General features: G+C 42.7%; 1 protein-coding gene across 1 annotated transcript in view; it reads left to right on the forward strand.

Moving 5' to 3' along the window:
* LOC124545171 (inverted formin-2-like) overlaps positions 1-24,187 on the forward strand; it is a 405,109-nt gene that overhangs the window by 334,878 nt on the left and 46,044 nt on the right. The window lies entirely within an intron of this gene.

Genomic DNA, 24,187 nt, shown 5'->3' on the forward strand with positions numbered 1-24,187 from the left:
TTGGTCATGCTAAAACCAACTCGCACTGTTCTCACATGACATCCTGGAAGTCGCGAATCCAAGGCAATCACGTGGTTGCAGTTTTTGTTGCCTTCCGAAATACGTTTGACTCAGCGCCATATCAACGCTTGTCAAGGAAAGTACAACCATGTGGGATATGAAACTAAAATCAGAATCGAGTAAGAATTTCTTTGCAGAAGGACGTAATTATCATTTTGGATGAAGACTCATCAATAAATGTACAAGTAATTTCAGGTGTACCCCTGGAAAGCGTGTTGTGTATCTTACCGTTTGTGTCGTATTTTGATGACCTGGTACACATTATTAATAATCTCAAGACTTTTCGTAGATAGTGTAGTTAAATACTGCACAAATATTCAGTCCGTTTTTGATGATATTTCAAAGTGGAGTAATCAGGCAACTTGCTTTACACACTCAGAAATGTAAATCCGTGAACTTCACAGAACACACAAATGTTGTATCCTATGGCTGAAATATCAATGAGTCACACTTGGATTCAGACAACTTATGCAAATATCTGAGTGTAACAATTCGTATTGAATGAATACACAGGCGCTGTTGTATGTAAAGCATTTGACAGATGGGATGCTGGGAAAATACTGTCTACAAAGACTATTGCTTACAAAACACGTATGCGTTCCACCTTGCTTGTTAGACCTATTTTGTATGGGTCTCGCGCGTTTGAGCAATATTCTATGCTGTCTGGAAATATTAAAGGGGTATTTAACGTATACGAAGGAGACAGCACGGACAGCGACAGGTTTGTGTAACCCACTGGAAAGTGTGACAGAAATGATAAAAAATCCCGAACTGAAACACAAATGTTTCAAATGGCTCTGAGCACTATGGGACTTAACTTCTGAGGTCATCAGTCCCCTAGAACTTAGAACTACTTAAACCTAACTAAACTAAGGACATCACACACATCCATGCCCGAGGCAGGATTCGAACCTGCGACCGTAGCGGTTGCGCGGTTCCAGACTGTAGAGCATAGAAGCGCTCGGCCACTCCGGCCGGCACTGAAACACACCTGAAGATAGTCGCCAAGTACACCGCGAAAGCTTACTTATCACTAGCGTTAAGTGAACAATTTAGAAATATTCTTCAGCCTCCTATGTGTCGGTCATGTAGAGATACCAACTACAATGTTAGACTAATTTCAGTGCGCACAGAGGTACTTAAGCCGCCGTTCTTCCCTCACTTCGGAAAGGAACTCTTGTCTTCTGTACAGTACTGACTACCCTCTGCCATGCACTTCAGATTGGTTTGCAGGGGATGTATGTATTATTCAAAATTTCTAGGTGTATGCATTTATGAAGGGTTGAACTGGAAAAAATACATTGAGGATCTGCTGAAACGTGTGAGTTCAGCTACTTACGCTATTCGGATCATTGCAAATTTTGGCGATATACATCTGAGTAAATGAGCTTACCATGCCTGTTTCATTATCTGCTTTCCTATGGCATCATATTCTGGAGTAACTCATCATTGAGTAAAAGAGTGTTCATTGCACGGAAGCGTGTAATCACAAAAATTGCTGGAGCTCATCCAAGAGCATCCTGTAGACATTTAAAGAGCTAGAGATCTTCACTGTAGCCTCACAATATATAGATTCACTTATGAAATTTGTTGTTAACAATCTGAGCGAATTCAAAAGTAATAACAGTGTACATGTCTACAACACTAGGAGAAAGAATGATCTTCACTACTCAAGGTTATATCTAACTTTGGCTCAGAAGGGGGTAAATTATGCTGCCACGAAAGTCTTTGGTCACTTACCTAATAGCACCAAAAGTTTGACAGATAGCCATATAGCATTTAAAAGGAAATTAAAAGAATTTCTTAATGACAACTCCTTCTACTCATTAGATGAATTTTTTTATATAATAAGTGGGTAATTTCCCCAACCCCCACAAGAAAATTAAAAATATTAAGTGTCATGTAATATTTTGTGTAATGTAATATCCTGTATAGACACCTTTTATTAATTGACACGTTCAACATCATTACGAAGTGTCATATTCATGATCTATGGAACAAGTACTAATCTGTGCAGATGTAGATGGATACAATTAAGCAGAAGTAGGTCTTGTCAATCTGTCCTTCCTCGGTACGTATTTCTCTGATGATGATGAAGTCCCACACTCCGTTACAGAGCGTGGGGGGACGATGCGGGAGACCTGCATCGCCGTACTAGGCAAGGTCCTAGTGGAGGTGGTTTGCCATTGCCTTCCTCCGACCGTAATGGGGATGAACGATGATGATGAAGACGACACAACAACACTCAGTCATCTCGAGGCAGATGAAAATCACTGACCCCGCCGGGAATCTAACCCAGGAACCCGTGCTCGGGAAGCGAGAACGCTACCGCAAGACCACGAGCTGCGGACTCTAGGATCTGATTTTTGACACCTTCGAGCTTAAATTACGATTCGCCCGTGTGTGTCAGTCTTCAGATAAATGTTGGCTCCTCGTCTTTAAATGATTGTTGGTGACAGTCTGTTACGTCTAACAAACAGAAATACGCTCTAGGCTTCCTCAAAGAACTTTGTTACTTCGTTCTGTCGTGGACAATGTTCCTGTAAGCTACTACTGAAAAGACAAAGTTCTACTTGTAGTCGGGTTGTCTAAAACTCTCTCTTGCCTGTCGGCTGCCGTCCTAGGTGAGGCAGTTGTCTAATAATACGTTCAGTATTACCTCGTATAACTATGTTCTTACAGCCACTAACGTACCTGCATTTTTCCCAGTCAATAGTGGGTAAATCCTTGAGTTTGAAATTCAACCAAATATTCCATTGCTAGCCAATCTTACTGTTTCGTGGAGCGCAAGGCGAACAATTTCCAATGTATAAACGGATCTTCAGTACAGTAGTAGTAGTAGCAGCAGCAGCAGCAGCAGAAGCAGAAGCAGAGGACACGTTTGGTAAATCCCAGCTGGCGAGCGCTGGGGCTTCGTGGAAAAGTAACGTCACGTTTGCGGTCATGTTTCAATTCTTAGACAACACACACTGCGAATTGGTGTCGAAGTTAAGTCCAAATGACACACAATGCTGTCATATCACGGGAAAATTCACAAAATCTCTGCGTAAGAACGCTAAACGTTACTACTGTGAAGTGTCTTAAAAGAAACATGAGTTGAATGCGTATGAAGCCAGTCCCTCGTTATTATTTTCAGTCACGTTCCTTTGCTCGGTAATAATACAGATAACAGGCGCGAAGATTAAGTGTTACTGTTGATAGTAGTAGTATTTCAGAATCTAGAAACAGACTCTTCCTTCTCCATTCTTGCTTAACTCGGAAATTTTGCAGTTAACTGACAAGGACTACAAAATGAAACTTTCAGAATAGTTTGAAATATATATACATTTCTGCATAAATTCAGCTGATATTGAAAAATACACTATTTTGATCGTATAGCGTATCTTATAAAACTTCGCAAATTAGCCGATTGCTTTAAAAAATTTGTCAGCAATAGCTTGTATGGAACTACACTATCTGATCAAAAGTATCCAGACACCCCCAAAAACATATTTTTCATATTAGGTGCATTGTGCTGCCACCGACTGCCAGGTACTCCATATCAGCGACCTCAGTAGTCATTAGACATCGTGAGAGAGCAGAACGGTCCGCTCCGCGGAACTTACGAACTTACGAACTTCCAACGTGGTTAGGTGATTGGGTGTCACTTGTGTTATACGTTTGTACGCCAGATTTCCACACTCCAAAACATCCCTAGGTCCACTGTTTCCGATGTGGTAGTGAAGTGGAAACGTGAAGGGACACGTACAGCACAAAAGCGTACGGGCCGATCTCGTCTGTTGACTGAGAGAGGCCGGCGACAGTTGAAGAGGGTCGTAATGTATAATAGGCAGACATCTATCCAGACCATCACACAGGAATTCCAAACTACACCAGGATCCACTGCCAGTACATTGACAGTTAGCTGGGAGGTGAGAAAACTTGGAGGTCATGGTCGAGCGGCTGCTCATAAGCCACACATCATGCCGGTAATGCCACACGACGCCTAGCTTGGAGTTTGGAACGTAAACATTGGACGAGTGAACTGTGGAAAAACCTTTTGTGGAGTGACGAATCGCGGTACACAATGTGGCGACCCGATGGCAGGGTGTGAGTGTGGCGAATGCCCGGTGAACGTCACCTGCCAGCGTGTGTAGCGCCATCAGTAAAATTCGGAGGCGGTGGTTTTATGGTATGGTAGGGGACTTGCACCCCTTGTTGTTTTGCGTGGCACTATCACAACACAGGCCTACATTGACGTTTTAAGCACCTTCTTGGGTCCCACAGCTGAACAGTAATTCGGGGATGGCTATTGCATCTTTCAACACGATCGAGCACCTGGTCGTAATGCACGGACTGTGGCGGAGTGGTTACACGACAATAACATCCCTGTAGTGGACTGGCCTGCACAGAGTGCTCATCTGAATCCTATAGAACACGTTTCGGATGTTTTAGAACGCCGGCTTCGTGCCTGGCCTCACCGACCGACATCGATACCTCTCCTCAGTGCAGCACTCCGTGAAGAATGGACTGCCATTCCACAAGAAACCTTCCAGTACCTGACTGAACGTATGCCTGCGAGAGTAGAAGCTGTCATCGAGACTAACGGTGGACCAACACCATACTGATTTCCAGCATTACCGACGAAGGGTGCCACGAACTTGGAAGTCAATTTCAGCCAGGTGTCCGGATACCTTTGATCACATAGTGTATGTGCCATGTTTTTCAAATTTATTATATATAACTGGCTTTATATAGCTTAGGTATTCTTTTTATATGTCTTATACGTGTTTCTTGCCGCTCGCACAACTGCTTGGGCCTGTATATAAATGTGATTCACTTGTTGTAAATTATCACTTTGTCAATATGTTTTTTATAATTATCACACACAATATGCAAGTTTTTGAGCATGACATGGCATTCTGCTTCTGTGAAGAGGATACTGTCGTCTACTAAACCAATACTAAGTAAGCTTTTATAATAAACTTCTGCCGGCCGAAGTGGCCGTGCGGTTAAAGGCGCTGCAGTCTGGAACCGCAAGACCGCTACGGTCGCAGGTTCGAATCCTGCCTCGGGCATGGATGTGTGTGATGTCCTTAGGTTAGTTAGGTTTAACTAGTTCTAAGTTCTAGGGGACTAATGACCTCAGCAGTTGAGTCCCATAGTGCTCAGAGCCATTTGAACCAATAAACTTCTGATTTTTCACATGAATTCATGGCGAAAGTGTAATGACTTTATATTCCAGATCTTGTAGGCTTCTGATGACGAGAGATTAATTTATTGAAACTGGTAAAGCGAGACAGAAACAATTGCGCAACTGACGAATGTTGTTGTGAAGTAGTAGTAGACTGTTCATCCGTGAATCCCTTTCACAAGGATATTGGACTTTCATCCTATGAGTGCATTAATGCCACAATAGCTGGTATATGCCAGGCGCCTCTCCTGAGTCATCCAGTGCATTTTCTCTTGTATTTTGGCTGATATTTCCAATCTCGGGTTTGCGTTGTGTAGCTGTGGTCATCCCAAACACTTACATTACATAACTTTATATTACAAGTGACACCTAGTGTCAACAGAAAGCGTCGGTATGTTCCAAAATTATTTATAAATGGGAATTTTACCTGTTCGTTCGATAGAGCGCACCCAAAAGTCCGATACTCGTTTTATCTATAAGCGTAGACGGGGACAGTGAAACACGAAGGATAAACAGCGATCAAGCAGCGACTCAGTAACGCTGCTTGGCGATTGCAGTCAGTGCCGGCCAGGGCAGTTCTGTCGTTGCTGGACCATTGGTTATTCATCGAGTTTTATTGTCCCTGTAAAAAACATATCGACAAAACAAATATCGCACTAGTCTAATATGGGACCGCCATATCGGATGGGTGCGTAAAATTCCCTTTAAAAATCATGTTGTGTGCGACGGGAAACAAACCGACGCTTTTCGTAGGCACTGGGCGTCGCATGAAAGACGTGATGAGCTGTATCTGTTTGGGCTGACTACAGCTACGCAGTGGAAAAACAGAGCTGCAAATATCCGCTGAAACACCAGAAAAAATATGTCTGAGAACTCTTACGAGACACGCCCTGTACAGGCAGTTACACAATTACAGGCCTGGTTCGACAAGAATGGGAGAGGTAATCGGTCGTGGTCACGGTAGGAACCATCCCGACATACGTCTGAAGTAACTGGAAGAAACCACGGAATACCTAAGTCAGGATAGTTGGTTGGAGATTACAGCATCCATCCTACCGAATACAGGGCAAGCCTATATAAATCATCGCAACTTCATTCATTTTATCGTCAGTGTGCAATACTGCCCGATTTATACATTCTTGCAAAACAAAAAAAAGCAAAAATCATAATCTAAATAGCTAGATTTTAAGTTTCACTCCAAATGTTCAACTTACAGACTACCACACGTTTGCACAGTTGCATCAGCAGACTGCGTGCCAATAGGTGCTGTTTCACTGGCGAAAGGAGTGCTGCGAGGCATCTGCGTGGAACGCAAAGGTGCCAGACGAATGCTCCGCGTTGAACGCTGCGCACCGTGGCATTCACTTGTCATCCTCGGTAACGATTACGCACGTCAACAAGAACTGCCGTGATATGGAAGGCAAACAAGACCTGCAAGATAGGCACGTGCTCTCCGTTCCCCGGACGCTCCCGAACTCCCTTAAGTCGTTAACAAGTAAAAATTAACCTTCATTGCGCTAATCGAAAAGCGGCTGTTACATCCCGTTAAAATAACAAAGACAGATGGACGAGGGTTCTCGCTCCAGCCACTAGGCTCGTTTGGAGAAAATGCTGACTGAATAAAGACCTTAAAAATCCGAATAAAGGAAATTTACTTCACTTGTTTTCCAAATAAATTTTCATTATAAATTAAGGCCAAGTAAATAGAGTGCGACTGTGATAGATATCACAGCACTAAGGTGTTTTCTCTATCCCACTCTCTTCTCGTTAAATGCATATTTGACAGTTGATACATCTACATCTACATCTATATTCCGCGAGCCACCTTACGGTGTGTGGCGGAGGGTACTTATTGTACCACTATCTGATCCCCCCCCCTTCCCTGTTCCATTCACGAATTGTGCGGGGGAAGAACGACTGCTTGTAAGTCTCCGTATTTGCTCTAATTTCTCGGATCTTTTCGTTGTGATCATTACGCGAGATATATGTGGGCGGTAGTAATATGTTGCCCATCTCTTCCCGGAATGTGCTCTCTCGTAATTTCGATAATAAACCTCTCCGTATTGCGTAACGCCTTTCTTGAAGTGTCCGCCACTGGAGCTTGTTCGGCATCTCCGTAACGCTCTCGCGCTGACTAAATGTCCCCATGACGAATCGCGCTGCTTTTCGCTGGATCATGTCTATCTCTTCTATTAATCCAACCTGGTAAGGGTCCCATACTGATGAGCAATACTCAAGAATCGGACGAACAAGCGTTTTGTAAGCTACTTCTTTCGTCGATGAGTCACATTTTCTTAGAATTCTTCCTATGAATCTCAACCTGGCGCCTGCTTTTCCCACTATTTGTTTTATGTGATCATTCCACTTCAGATCGCTCCGGATAGTAACTCCTAAGTATTTTACGGTCGTTACCGCTTCCAATGATTTACCACCTATGGCATAATCGTACTGGAATGGATTTCTGCCCCTATGTATGCGCATTATATTACATTTATCTACGTTTAGGGAAAGCTGCCAGCTGTCGCACCATGCATTAATCCTCTGCAGGTCCTCCTGGAGTACGTACGAGTCTTCTGATGTTGCTACTTTCTTGTAGACAACCGTGTCATCTGCAAATAGCCTCACGGAGCTACCGATGTTGTCAACTAAGTCATTTATGTATATTGTAAACAATAAAGGTCCTATCACGCTTCCCTGCGGTACTCCCGAAATTACCTCTACATCTGCAGATTTTGAACCGTTAAGAATGACATGTTGTGTTCTTTCTTCTAGGAAATCCTGAATCCAATCACAAACCTGGTCCGATATTCCGTAAGCTCGTATTTTTTTTCACTAAACGTAAGTGCGGAACCGTATCAAATGCCTTCCTGAAGTCCAGGAATACGGCATCAATCTGCTCGCCAGTGTCTACGGCACTGTGAATTTCTTGGGCAAATAGGGCGAGCTGAGTTTCACATGATCTCTGTTTGCGGAATCCATGTTGGTTATGATGAAGGAGATTTGTATTATCTAAGAACGTCATAATACGAGAACACAAAACATGTTCCATTATTCTACAACAGATTGACGTAAGCGAAATAGGCCTATAATTATTCGCATCTGATTTATGACCCTTCTTGAAAATGGGAACGACCTGCGCTTTCTTCCAGTCGCTAGGTACTTTACGTTCTTCCAGCGATCTACGATAAATTGCTGATAGAAAGGGGGCAAGATCTTTAGCATAATCACTGTAGAATCTTAAGGGTATCTCGTCTGGTCCGGATGCTTTTCCGCTACTAAGTGATAGCAGTTGTTTTTCAATTCCGATATCGTTTATTTCAATATTTTCCATTTTGGCGTCCGTGCGACGGCTGAAGTCAGGGACCGTGTTACGATTTTCCGCAGTGAAACAGTTTCGGAACACTGAATTCAGTATTTCTGCCTTTCTTCGGTCGTCCTCTGTTTCGGTGCCATCGTGGTCAACGAGTGACTGAATAGGGGATTTAGATCCGCTTACCGATTTTACATATGACCAAAACTTTTTAGGGTTCTTGTTTAGGTTGTTTGCCAATGTTTTATGTTCGAATTCGTTGAATGCTTCTCTCATTGCTCTCTTTACGCTCTTTTTCGCTTCGTTCAGCTTTTCCTTATCAGCTATGATTCGACTACTCTTAAACCTATGATGAAGCTTTCTTTGTTTCCGTAGTACCTTTCGTACATGATTGTTATACCACGGTGGATCTTTCCCCTCGCTTTGGACCTTAGTCGGTACGAACTTATCTAAGGCGTACTGGACGATGTTTCTGAATTTTTTCCATTTTTGTTCCACATCCTCTTCCTCAGAAATGAACGTTTGATGGTGGTCACTCAGATATTCTGCGATTTGTGCCCTATCACTCTTGTTAAGCAAATATATTTTCCTTCCTTTCTTGGCATTTCTTATTACACTTGTAGTCATTGATGCAACCACTGACTTATGATCACTGATACCCTCTTCTACATTCACGGAGTCGAAAAGTTCCGGTCTATTTGTTGCTATGAGGTCTAAAACGTTAGCTTCACGAGTTGGTTCTCTAACTATCTGCTCGAAGTAATTCTCGGACAAGGCAGTCAGGATAATGTCACAAGAGTCTCTGTCCCTGGCTCCAGTTCTGATTGTGTGACTATCCCATTCTATACCTGGTAGATTGAAGTCTCCCCCTATTACAATAGTATGATCACGAAACTTCTTCACGACGTTCTGCAGGTTCTCTCTGAGGCGCTCAACTACTACGGTTGCTGATGCAGGTGGTCTATAGAAGCATCCGACTATCATATCTGACCCACCTTTGATACTTAACTTAACCCAGATTATTTCACATTCGCATTCGCTAATAACTTCACTGGATATTATTGAATTCTTTACTGCTATAAATACTCCTCCACCATTGGCGTTTATCCTATCCTTGCGGTATATATTCCATTCTGTGTCTAGGATTTCGTTACTGTTCACTTCCGGTTTTAACCAACTTTCCGTTCCTAATACTATATGCGCACTATTTCCTTCAATAAGAGATAGTAATTCAGGAACCTTGCCCTGGATACTCCTGCAGTTTACCAATATTACGTTAACTTTTCCTGTTTTTGGTCTCTGAGGACGGACGTTCTTTATCAACGATGATAATGTCCTCTCTGGTAAGCCGTCAGGTATTTTATCGTTTCGCCCAAGGGGGGGGGTCCCTCTAACCTAAAAAACCCCCGTGTGCACGCCACACGTACTCTGCTACCCTAGTAGCTGCTTCCGGTGTGTAGTGCACGCCTGACCTGTCTAGGGGGGCCCTACAGTTCTCCACCCAATAACGGAGGTCGATGAATTTGCAACCATTATAGTCGCAGAGTCGTCTGAGCCTCTGGTTTAGACCCTCCACACGGCTCCACACGTAATCATTAGATACGTTAGGGCAGTGTGTTGTGGAAAGAAACTGTACGAAGAAAGTTCAGTGTTGTTGCTGCCGGTCGTCGTCGTCGTCGTCGTCTTTGCTGCTGTTGCTGTTCCCCTTCTTCTTCTTTCCTGTTGCTCTTTGTTTTCATTTGAATCTGCTTATTGTAGTAGTCATGCCTCTGTAATTTTATGACCATTCCCCAAATCTCTCTTCATTATTAAATTAACTATTCCTTGACTCTTCAGAATGTATCTTATCATCATCAGTTGCAGAAATTAGACATCCGCTGGTGGATACAGACTTCTAGACTCCTTTATGCATTACCATCCACGTTGTCCCTGCATGTTTCTAGCGTCATCTACCTACCTTCCTTCCTTCCTTCCTTCCTTCCTTCCTTCCTTCCTTGCTTCCTTTCATTCATTCATTCATTCATTCATTCATTATTTATAAGTTGTCATCCAGTCGCAGTTATGTGTCCCTTTTTTAACCGTATCTTTACAGGTATTTTATTCATGCTTTTATCTAGTTATTCTACAGCGTGTAGTTGTGATTTTATTACGGGCTTTTCTGAAGCTACCTTACTGTGGTTGCCCTGCAGATCTTGTGGAGGAATGAAACTTCGTTTTTCCGTTCCACTGATGTTTTTCATAGCTTTTCAACCATACTCGTCATTATAGCATTTATGTAAGGGCGCTGATGATCTTACTGTTTAGCACCCTCAGCCACAAAGAAATCATCATCATCATCATCATCATCATCATCATCATCCACCATCAGGTTCTCGTATTTTCTTATTTCTTGGAATCCATCAAATAACTTCCTTGGGCGATCAACCATCCGTTCTACCTGCTTACATGTCCTGCCCAGCTCAGTTTCATTTCGTTGCAGTGATAACCACGCCTTCCACTACTTTATGGTGGCGCTAAGTTCCTATGGGACCAAACTGCTAAGATCATCGTTCCCTAGGCGCACACACACACACACACACACACACACACACACACACACACACACTGCCGGCCACGGTGGCCGAACGGTTCTAGGCGCTCAGTCCGGAACCGCGCGACTGCTGCGGTCGCAGGTTCGAATCCTGCCTCGGGCATGGATGTGTGTGATGTCCTTAGGTTAGTTAGGTTTAAGTAGTTCTAAGTTCTAGGGGACTGATGACCACAGATGTTAAGTCCCATAGTGCTCAGAGCCATTTGAACCATTTTTGAACACACACACTAGGGAGGACTCGAACCTCCGACGGGAGAGACGGGCGAGCCGCGCTTTAGACCGCGCAGTACGCTACTTTGTATTCTCAGTTAGTGTCTCCCAGTATTTTCTAAAATGCATCGCTCTCCACTGTTTGCTAAGCACCTCATAGTTTTTGAATGATTTTCGTTTAACAGTCAATTCCTCCTTGGCAAAATCAGTGTTGGTAATATACACTGCCCGAAGACTTTCTGTTCTATAAATGTCGGAAACTAAGTTCTGAAAATTATGTTTAGTTCTCTAAAACCGCAACAGCCAGTTGTTAGTCTCCTGTTTCTTTATTTTGCCGTCCATCCATTAGATGTTTCCATCTGAGACCGTCATGTGAGACTTACAAACGTTTAATCTACTTAATTAAAACGTAAAACTGTTTATCTATAGCAGTCAGTTTAATAAATCGTGAAAGATCGCTTGGTAGAACGTTACTAGCCAGAGAAACAGCTAAGACGGTATAAATTCTGGAGGTCTAATTAATTCACCAGCCAGAGCGTAAAACTGCAATAATATTTACATACAGGCTCATAAAAGATCTAATCTTGAGGTGTGACAGTCTCTTGAGGCTGCAAAATTCTGGAGTTGACTGGTATCAAACGCGTCAGCTTCAGTCATCTACATCTGACGATATCTTGAACAATGTAAAACATTAGTATCCGCGTATGAGTATCCCAGGGCAATTTGTGTATCGTCAGAAGGGCTATTTAACTGTACTGAAAGAAGTATTATACAGGGTACAGAAATCTTTGTATGTACCAGATAACTGACAAAGCGCCATTTTTACTAAACTTCGCATAAGGTTTGAAATTTTTTTTAGAACAAATATATAATCGTGGCTTTCTAGCTAAGTGGGTTAGTGTCGAGCTAAATTTCAAAACGAAGGACCAAGGTTAAACACAGAACAGTTGTGTCTACGAATTTCCACGATATTGAGTTCCTTTAGCAAGCCTTCGCCTTCGCGACAAGTTTCGATTAATTCCTCGCATTAGACTCCACATTAACTATTTCCGTCGCCCTTCTCCTTTCAGAGGAAGCTAGCTGGATAAATACATGTGTTTAGTGCATGTCTACGTCGTAGGAGGACACGTCTAGTAAAGTTCTGTTGCTGTCGGGGCCATTGTATGCGGTGCCCACTATTTTACTTAATGTTGGTTTGCAGATAACAACTACCTTGGTTTTTTTCCTCCCTCGCTAGTTTGGGAAAAGAAATTTATGTGTATTTTAGTTATAGATAGGTGCAAAATAATACGAATCAGAACGCTGGTTTGAACACCATAGTGCCTTGCTCTCCACGGTCCTACAGGTGACGATATTTCCTATTTAGATTTGACCACCAGCTCTCCGTCACTTAGTAAGAGGACCGACATTGTAAAGTAGACTGTGAACCACAGTACTCAGATGGGCACTTTCTGTATAGCACACCAGGAAAAACCGCGAACAGTACCAGCGTGTGATAGCTTAGACTGAATATGGGTAATCCATATAGATACTGTGCTGTTAATACTGACTGCAACTACAGCCAACACGATACTTGATTTCCGGCGCAGAGTCATATACTCCAAGCGGCACGTGATAAACACTTCTATCTCAAGATAAGCCGTAGCATCTTCAAACCGGCGATGAAACGTTGAATAAGAATAGAAAAGTGACTAAAACAGTTTCATTCACATATTTGACATTAAAGTAAATCATTGAGTCTCGCCATGGAGCAAGTAATATTTTTCGCGGTGTCATCACTGTTCGCAATACTCTCCAAATAAATGAATGTATGGGCTGTTATCTTCGGCGAAGGTGCGCGAGCTGTCATTTCGACGAGATGAAACCCCTGACCCGGCTGAGGAAGACGAACCACACAGTGCATTAACTCATGGATTCATATTCCGTCGTCATGAGCCTCCTGCTCGCCCCCCCCCCCCCCCTCCCACCCCTCACCGTCCTAAGTTTGTGATCTCTTTGGCGTAGAAATCGCTGTATTCTGCATTTTAATTGAGTGCATGTGAAGTTTTCCCGAGGTAGTAGAAACAAATTTAATAGGGTATGTGCTGTCTTAGATGACGACGAGACGAATGTGGTAAAACTGACGATTAGTGTCCCGACTGCTCCCACAGTTCAGAGCTGGAGGTTTGGGTGTGTTGCAGAGTGGCTGGTTCACCCGTTCGTAGTTTGGAGATCAGCCAGCCCCATTTGTGTGTTTCAGTATTTTAAGTCAAATTTTTGAGTGGAGCGAAAACAAAGGACCCCCCCCCCCAGTATAAATTACACGATGGGTTTTGTCCGGATTTTTGTCGCCAAAGGAAGAGTGGGGGATGATGGAAAGAGTACCAAATTGATCAAGTTGAGGTCTAGTTACGCAGAAATAAATGCTTGAAAGTAATAACGGTAATTAAGAAAAACTTAGTGATTTAAGGAAAAATTGAAATGTTTCATGAACAGCTGCTGCTAGTAATGTAAATGGTCAAAAAGTTGATCGCTTCATGGCCTATTTTGCGAGTAGAAAGTATTGAACTCTCAAAAAGCGTGACTTCCAATCACATAATAAATTTAGAACATTTCGAGAACAGAAGATGCAAGGAAAGCAAATGAGGTGCAATAAGATGATGCTTTCTAGACATAACCTGACAACAAACGAAATTGAAAAAAAAAGGCTGTCAAAAGTTTCGTGAAATGGTTCATCTAAAAGCAACAAATAAAACAGATTGAGAAACATTTGAGGCACCTTCGAGTGGTGCTCGTAATCGTGCATAGCAATCACTATTTTAGATCATTCAATTTAATTTCTCTCTTTTCTTAAAAAATATTCCAAAATGCCCGACGTTTCGGATGGACGTTGCAACACGTCGGTTACTGTAGTATTTTAGCATTTTAATGAGATTGACATCGACTGGCAGGCCGGAGTGGCCGAGCGGTTCTAGGCGCTACAGTCTGGAACCGCACGACCGCTACGGCGCAGGTTCGAATCCTGCCTCGGGCATGGATGTGTTTGCTGTCCTTAGGTTAGTTAGGTTTAAGTAGTTCTAAGTTCTAGGGGACTAATGACCTTAGAAGTTAAGTCCCATAGTGCTCAGAGCCATTTCAACCATTTTTTGACATCGACTGTGGAAACGTGAGTATTTACATCATTTTAATATGTCCGTGTGTGTAAGGGTGTGGGGTGGGAGGGGTGGGGGGGGGGGGGAAGGGATGGGAAGGGATAAGGTATAGTTTTTGAGGTGGCGTTGTTGTTGTTGCGGTCTTCAGTCCTGAGACTGGTTTGATGCAGCTCTCTATGCTACCCTATCCTGTGCAAGCTGCTTCACCTCCCAGTCCTTCTGAATCTGCTTAGTGTATTCATCTGTTGGTCTCCCTCTACGATTTTTACCCTCCACGCTGCCCTCTAATGTTAAATTTGTGATCCCTTGATGCCTCCGAACATGTCCTACCAACCGGTCCCTTCTTCTTGTCAAGTTGTGCCACAAACTCCTCTTCTCCCAAATTATATTCAATACCTCCTCATTAGTTATGTGATCTACCCATCTAATCTTTAGCATTCTTCTGTAGCACCACATTTCGAAAGCTTCTATTCTCTTCTTGTCCAAACTATTTATCGTCCACGTTTCACTTCCATACATGGCTACACTCCATACAAATACTTTCAGAAACAACTTCCTGGCACATAAATCTATACTCGATGTTAACAAATTTCTCTCCTGTAGAAACGCTTTCCTTGCTATTGCCAGTCTACATTTTATATCTTCTCTACTTCGACCATCATCAGTTATTTTGTTCCCCAAATAGCAAAACTCCTTTACTACTTTAAGTGTCTCATTTCCTAATCTAATTCCCTCAGCATCACCCGACTTAATTCGACTACATGCCATTATCCTCGTTTTGCTTTTGTCGATGTTCATCTTATATCCTCCTTTCGAGACACTGTCCATTCCGTTTGGGGTAGCCTACTGTTGTATCCCAATCTTGTGGAATTTTTGTTGTGCCAACTGTAACGCCACTCATTTCATAAAACCTTTTAGAACGGACGATAAACGCCTGGCCGCCACCAACACAAACCGCAGTTGTGATCGTCGCTGTGGAGCAGGCTTCCCACAGCGACAGGTAGTGAGTCAGGCGGTGGAGCGGCCAGGAAGCGCGCGGATTACCTGTGCCTCGGCCTCTGACGTAAGGCGGGCGCGCTCTGTTACACAGCAGCCCGCGGCTTGCGGTGGCGCCGCGCCCGCCTGGGTGACACGAGCCAACAGCCTTGCCAATGCCTCGCCTTATCCGATGGCGAGCAGCGTACCTGCCGGCGGTCACGTACACACCAGATAAGGATTTGTGACGGGATAATCGAGATAATGGCCGATTTGCGCCAGGCCATCCATCACCGTTCAGTGTGATGGTCTGCAGGCAAGCTGGCAGGGGGGCTTCGTTGTGTATCCGGGAAGGGGCCTTTGTGCGCGCAGAGGTGTTCCGCGCGCAGCGAGAGGGCTTGCTTTTGGCGTTGGGGCAGGGGGGGGGGGGGGGAGGGGTGGAGGGTAACCCACACCATCTGAGGTGCTACAGTCAGCATGGTCGCCCCTGACAAATCCCCTCTCCAGCCCCCCTCCCTCACTCCCCCCCCTCTCTCTCTCACTCTCTCTCTCTCTCTCTCTCTCTCTCTCTCACACCACACACACACACACACACACACACACACACATGGACTGCAGCGCCCCTGGAGTTTGATTCCTGTACTGAGTCTCGTCTTTCGAGTGGTCATTTTCGTTCACAAGTCAGCGCCAAAATTGTCTGTGTTGTGACAGGTATCTGCCGTACAGTTTGCAATCTTAACGGTGAAAATTAGGCTATAAGGTACTATACTTCATACAAAAAAGAAATATAGCAGCAAAATACTGGAAGGATAATGGAGTTTATCAACGTCCACAGCAGAAATCATAGTGAAAATTCGTGTCTGGTACGTTATTTACACTTCTGAGAACTGAAAGAATATGAACAATATCCTCTAAATATTTCAGAATACACTGGTACACATTTATTTGTTCGAGATAATATATACTTGTCAAGTCAAAACTCATCAAACAGTATCCAGAACGCAGAAGAAGAAAAAAAATCAATAAACAGCGTCCGTTTTTTTGTTAAGTGCCCAATAACTTCGAAAATTACTTTCCTTGTCAAATAGCTCTGACCTTTTCACGGTTGAAATAATTTTCATTAAAGCACTTTATACGTTTACGTTCTTATTTCTCCAATGTATAATACGTTAATACCTCTTTGGTTTCTGATGTTTCGTCTGTCTTGCAAGAGAACACGAAAAAATATCAGGATCTTGTGTAACTTTTCATTGTGTCACCAAAACGAAACAAACGACGTAGCTCGACCAGATCAGGTTATCTTTAGGTTTTAGGAGGCGCTAAAATAAATATTCCCTTGTTTCTGTAAATGCGCAGTATGCAGCATACTCGGAAATTTAGAAGTCCACACTCTATAGATCATTGACCTCATTGACACACTCGCGTCGTGTCTGGCTGCTGATTTACACGCAGGCACAAATGGTGCACTCACTTTTAGCAGTAGATTTTGACCAGAAAGTCGCTCGTGTAAAGCGGTCTTAAAGCTCCGGTACTTTTATTATTATTATTATTATTATTATTATTGAGACTCCATTGTCACAAGTGGTCATTTATGTTTAGACGTCGGCACCAGCAGTATACTGAGTGTTCTGAATGTTACCTGCCGTGAAAGTGGCGTTATCCCGAACAGTCATTCTTTAAAAAGTTGTAAATATACATGGTTGTCAAAATGAAACTGGTCCGTTTCTAAGACTTTTTTTTGTATGAAGCATATTAGTTCCATCAGCTGTGCAATGGTATGTTTGTTCTCTACCAGTTTCGATTATCATAGTCATCTTCACAGGAGAAAAACAGTGTACACCAATGGATTAAAAACACATTTTCGTCATACATGAACAATACAAATGTAGAACATACATAATTGTCATAACAGTCTGTCTTAACACAAACTATATGGACTGTACATTTTTGATCCATTGATGTACATTGTGTCCCTTTCGTGAAAATGACTGTGATAATCGAAACCGGTAGAGAATAGACATAGAATTGTACAGCCCATGGCAGCACAAATATGCTCTTTTCAAAATATCTAACAGCTGTAGACTGTCACCCACAATAAGTTCTATTTATAAAACTGACACTGAGATGACCGTTGTTAATGAACAGGCCAACCGTCAATCTCGGAAAATGCTGGTAACCGTGAGTTCGACGCATGAATCGGTTACTGTGACATGTCTGTGAATGCACATCTCCCGCACGGTCTGTCCCGAATACTTCGCGCCGGCCGCGGTGGTCTCGCGGTTCTAGGCGCGCAGTCCGGAACCGCGCGACTGCTACGGTCGCAGGTTCGAATCCTGCCTCGGGCATGGATGTGTGTGATGTCCTTAGGTTAGTTAGGTTTAAGTAGTTCTAAGTTCTAGGGGACTGATGACCACAGCTGTTAAGTCCCATAGTGCTCAGAGCCATTTGAACCATTTTTTTGAATACTTCGCTGTCTCACTGAGTGAGTGAGAGGAACAGACGTGTCTAGTCACCAGCTGAATGCAACGCAAAAGTATGCTAACGATACAACAAAGCGTCTTCGCTGGCGATGGTAATGAGAAGCATAATTCGTGGAAAACGCTTGCAGAACAGCTTGTGCAAGAGTTTGACTGGTGGAGTTTCTAGCAAAACCTCCAGCTAAGTCTGTCATGCGAACAGACATTGGGGGAAAATGGCGCGAAACCGGGCCCTTTATCAACAAAAAACCGTAACAATAGGAAGAAAGTTCGAACACCAGATAACAGCTCGAGTGGCGGAAAACCTGGAGCAAAGTCCGGCGAAATCTCAACGCCGTTTATCTGTGGAAGGGGGAGTTGAGAGATCGTCACGTCGAAACTTTATCAAAATAACCTGCATCTGTGTCCTGACAAATTTACAATTGTGCACGAGTTAAATCAAGACTTTTGGATCCTTAATTTTTCATATCTTCAGATGAGGTCTGGTCCCGACTGTCAAAATGGAGTCAAAGAACGTACGTCGTTGTGCATCAGAAAATTTCCATCAGTAGTTCGAAGAGTCGTCCCGAATTTCAAGATTTGTGGTTGGTCCGCAATGTCTTGTGTGCACCCTGTAACACGACTCTTTCACCAAACTGCTAATGCTGACCAGTATGTCCAGATACTGCTTAATCCATATCATGATTTACTAGTAGAAGATAAATGATTGGAAAATTTTCAGCAAGATGGAACAAAAGCACACATCGCCTTGACAACCTCGTCACGAGAGTTCGACGTGTTCGGTGAGGAGAGGGCATCAACAGAGGCAGTACAATCTCTTGGCCATCTCGGCCACCCGACCTCCGAAAGTCTATTGCTGCTGTCCTTCGGGCAGAGTTACTACGCCGTAACTCACGCACAACAAATCCAACACAGCACTCCATCGACGTCATCGGTAGTCATTCCCAGCATCTTCTGTCATGTTCATTAACAACGGTTCATCTCAAGTCAATTTTATCGTTAATATTTTCCGATCTTTTTTCCCATTCTATGGTATCATAATAACAGAATTTATTAACAGGCAAAACCAAATTCATAGGAGATGTTCGTGGAAAATGTATGGTAAACCTTCCATATTGCTGAAAACTGAAAGAATAGTAAAGGTGTCAAAACAATGTTTTATTTGCTCGAGAAAATAGAATACACCCAAACAAATCAAACTATCTTTAGAAGGCAGTACATAGCAAATTTTTACTTTGCTCTTTGTGCCGTTTTGTCTTTCACTGTGCCAAATAATATCCAAACAATTTTCATTAAGAACTTTCATGTATTTACGTTATTATCTATGAATAGTATGGAATTTTTCTTTGTCCAGATATTGTACAACCCAGATAATTCTTGGCTTCAAGATATTTGGTCTATCTTGTGGGACAACACTCATAAAAAGAATCTCAAATCCTTAAACAATCTTAGCGATAGGTGACGAAACCAAAACAAACAATAAAGTAAAGGTTAAGACGACACGAAATCGAGTAGACATGGCGAGAATTGTTTAACTTCATACGTTAGCGGACTACGCCACCGGCTCCTGTTTCTGCACATATGCAATGTTCAGCACACTCCAGATTTTAGGCGTCTATGCTCGGCGCAGTCAGTCAGTTGATCGTAGACGTGGGGGCCCACTAGGAACGTGGCTGACCGCTGATTTACTCGCGGGCATGTGACGCGCTCCCCACCACAGTTAGTTTGTTTTGACCAGAAAGTCGTCCACGTAAAACCAGCTTAACAACCAGAACATTCACTTGGCTCTTCAGTCGATTGAAGTATTGAGTCGAAACTGATGAAACTAGCGATTTAGATTTAACTGGATTGCGACTCGATAGCTCACCTCCAGTCCAAAGGTTAGGGGTTCAATCACCAGTCGATCTTAAGATTTTCCTGCCACCTACCGCTTCTTTCACCTCTGACAATGATTTGTGTATGTGAATAATCTAGTGTTAAACTGCGATGGCAGCCCACGGTATTGTTTATATGGTGATTTAGAATCCCAAATCGCCATATAAACAAAATTCATGGCGATACATTAAAGCGTGTGCGATCTTCTTGTCGCAAAGCGAGCACCGAGCAATACGCAACGAAATAGCTATGCAACGTTCTGTGCACCATCTGAAGATGAGCCTGTAAAGGTTGGAAAAACGGTTTAAGGAATAAACATTTCAAAAAAGTGACTGGTTGCAATTTTCTGTGTTTATGTTGAATAAACAATCAGGAGTTTCTTAAACATTCTTAGTGGCTAAGCTTAGTCTGGTTCCTTTTCGTTTACCTAGATAACGTTGTTCGATTTGTTCCACATGTGACAATGTATTAGTTTGAAATCGGTATCACGATCAGTGTTATGTAACGAGCAACGTATTAGAAGCGGGACGCTTGTTCAATAGGTTTACACTCTGCACTTAATGTTATTCAGACTGGGTACTTGCCTCTAAATTCATAGTATTCGTCTTTTGTGCAGAGGTTTTTATCTTATACTCCGAGCAGACCTATCGAAGGTAATACACTGATTTCTGATGGTTATACTCATTTTAGTGAATAACAACGCCATCATCGGCAAATAGCGCAGTATTTAAGTGCATTATTTCAAATATTTTATTTCTTGTGCTTGCTTAGAGGTTACATTTACTAATTACATCACCTACATAAATATTCAGAAGGGCAAGGGGTAAGTTAAAAGTACTGACGTATTTGGCTGATACTATTTGCGTGCAAGACGTGGAGGATATCCTCGTTTACTCATAACGTCCCAAAGCGGGGAGCTTTTGACTCAATCAAAGATGTTTTCTTAATGATGAACGCGGCGTGTGTCTCAAGGCTAAATTGCCTTCTTTCAATCAATATTGTCCAAGAAAATACGTTATCTGTATTTGATCGACTGATACCAAAACCTGCATGTTGTTTAAGCAACAGATTACATCGTAAAGAACGTAATCTTCCATAATTATTTTTCCGTGTGTGGCCTTTAAGAAACTTGTCGTTTGCAGTTCATCATACTTATGTGAGATTTTCTGGAAGGAGAGAACACCTTACCACTTCTCCAGTCATCAATAATTTTGGAGCGTTTCCAACACGTATTAAATAGGTGCAACAATGTTAGTTTAAATATTGTTAACATTCTAGATGTGAAGTACTTTCTTTGACACAGCTGCCTCTCGTGGAAGACTGGTAAAGCAGTTCACTTACCGGCTACAATAACCTCTTTGGAAACAAAGGCTACGCAGCAGTTTAGAAAATATCAATTGTGCAAAGATGTTGGTTGTGGTAGAGATATTTTACGTGATAAATGTAACTCATTGTGTCTGCTACCGACTGACTTATTCTTTGGATTCAAAAGTTAATTGTATCCAATTATGTATACTTATAATTTTTGCTTTTGGTCCGTCTAATTACAACTGAATCAAACACAATCTTTGTGTCATAGGCATTTCGCCTTTTTTCTTCGCAAGCCATCTTCAGTGGCAGGTTTCGTGGATGTTGTTCTACATGTTGTGTGTCTGTCCCATTGTTACCGCTGTTGTTCTTATAATTGCCACATGAAATTTTGTTTTGAGGCTTCACAGCTCCAGGGACTGAACACTTGTTTTGGTGTTATGCTTTGGTTCAACATACCGATGCAACTAAGGACAACAGAACTACAAAAGTTGATCTCAACTGTGTCTATTTAACGGACATGTTAATCTATAGAACATCTATGATTGTAACTCGGGTTGAAGTTTTTAATCTCAAAAAAACTGACTCCAGCCCAAAAGGTTTCCTACATACTTTTAATATACTTGTGACGTGTTTGTTAAAAAAAAAATTACGTTGATTTTTTAACGTTAAATGTATAACAGCTCTTTCGCTGCTCATTATCAGAACAATAAAACGGGAATGTAAGCACTAAATTTAACTACACACGTAAAAGTAACGTCTTTACTGCTAGAAAACCAGACTTTACTACTAAAGAACCAGTACTGTAGCCTGTATCTACGCTCAGAGGCAGTCCATTTTAGTTTAAATTTTTCATGCCGTCACGTCTGGTACAGATAAATTAGCGGTATGTAAATCTGTGGCGTTTTCTTCTGCTAGTAGCTTCTTTTTATTTTCCTGAGGGTGGACTGATATGGAGCACATTCCTCATACAGACCTACTAGTTAGCACAGTACCTATTAGCCACACCAAGCCCGTGTTCGTCCCACAGACTGGTAGGTTTCTACCAGATGATCATCTTAATCACCATAGACAATCGACGCCGCAGTTTCACAACAGATGCTCGCCCGCCTCACTGTTCCCTCGCATGCCAGCCACTTCTACCCTCACTTCGGTGCACTCCATTCGTCGACTATTTCCCGCCTGAAGACTGGCGGCTTCGGCTCTCATGTCAGCCCCCTCACCCCAGCCTCGACCTTGGCCCCGCTGCACCCCTACCCCCACCCACGACCACACAGAGATAAGTGTCCGAGGGTTGAGCAGCTGCCAGAGACCCAAGTCAGTAGTCAGTAGTCCGTCGTCGCCAACGGCTCAGTGCTGTACTGTCGCGAGTTCTCCGCCTTCTGTTCAGTGCTGTACAAGTGTCCTAAGCTGGCTGCTCAGGAGTGAAACATGGGTTTTCGGCGACGGTGCAAGCGTGTGCCCAAACACCTAAAGAGTATCTTCTTTTACGTCCGCCGGCTATGTCGCTGGAAGACGGCGAGTAAAAAACGGAGAAGGTAAGAGAAGTTACATCACTGTGTTTTACAAATTCAGTGCACTGAGTGTGTCGACCAGCGGCTGCATTTTCCACTGCAGTTGTGCCTCATGTTCTCTGGGATTTAGGGAGGTTCGCGATTCCCAAATATGCAAAGTCAGTGCTGGACGGTTCAGTCCGTCAAGTTTCAGTCTCCATTCCTTGACGAAGGATTTGAAAACCTGCCTGTCAAAATAAATTTCGTATTGCATTAATACTGGCACCTGGCACTTTTACTGGCACGATGTGCGTCAAGTTTTAATCTTCTTTCGATGGCGCTGCTGTATTTCCTATGTTTTGAGCGCGATCTTCTTGTGTACAAACATTTTCCCCAAACTTTGAATTATGTGGTCTTCCACAAACGAGATATCGAAGTAGCGTACGTCCTCCCACGACGCACTATTTTTCCTGTTTGGAGGAGGAAAAGCGTGTTTTTGGAACAAAGTCACGTAAAATAATTACCGTTCGCTACATATCTTTTATGCGTTATGCATCATTTCTTATTATGCCGTTTGTAATACCTTCGTGGAAACTGACAAATTTTTTGTGACTACTTACAAACAAACAATTCACAGATAGGGTATACAAGACACATTATGTTTTATTATCTTGATTTTGACACTGTGTTGGACCCAGATTTCACAACCTTTCAACAATTTATTTACTTTCGAGTTTGGTCTGTTTTGGAAGCCGGTGTATTTTTTTTGTGTGTGTGTTTTATTTTGTGTAGAAGGCAGGATCTTGGGTGGTGTTCGTAGATGTATCATTACTGATAATTTCAACGGGTAATGCACAATAGTAACAGTATCAATAGGTCTCAAATGGACTGCTTACACATGACTATCTTTCCGTTACTGTGCTCCAAGCATGGAGCGCACTGCTAAAAAAAGCTTCTGCTAATGTATTCATTGGATCCGTGACATGAACAGTAGCATAATTTAAAAAGACCCTTTTCGTACGATTGAGACAAACACCGACAGCGTTTCAGCACTGAAATGGAGCAGGCTGCATTATAGATGTTCGTTTCCTACTAAGTTAACATGCTTTAGGGCACTATTGTAGTTCTATCGAAACATATTTACCGACAAATACATGGACGTTTCTGCTGTATAATGATACAATTACTTTTACCTGACAACTTTTGTATAGACTGTAGATAGCTTGTTTTTTTAATGTCTGACCACTGGCAGTTGTTTTCTTTTATATGAGGCGCGAAGCTCAATAGTGGAATGCCCTACTGTTTCTACAGGGACAGACCGAAGTTGTAGTTTGTTTAGGTTATCTGTTGCTGTTCAGTGTGTCTGTGTGGCCTTCTTGTTGTTGTTAGCGTTGCGGCGTTGGCCGTCGGGAAAATTCTGTGGACTCACGCAGACCTGATCTCAAAATTTTCGTAAGCATGCTGCTCTCCAGTTACGCCTGGTAATCGATAATCATAATGGAAAGTGTGTTTGTCGTTTTAGCTTGACTGTTATTGCATAAACGTGGTTATTTCGGGGACTGGTCTGCAGCCAGCTACGCTGTGG

Source organism: Schistocerca americana, chromosome 1 (assembly GCF_021461395.2).
Source record: "Schistocerca americana isolate TAMUIC-IGC-003095 chromosome 1, iqSchAmer2.1, whole genome shotgun sequence".
NCBI classification, from domain to species: Eukaryota; Metazoa; Arthropoda; class Insecta; order Orthoptera; family Acrididae; genus Schistocerca; species Schistocerca americana.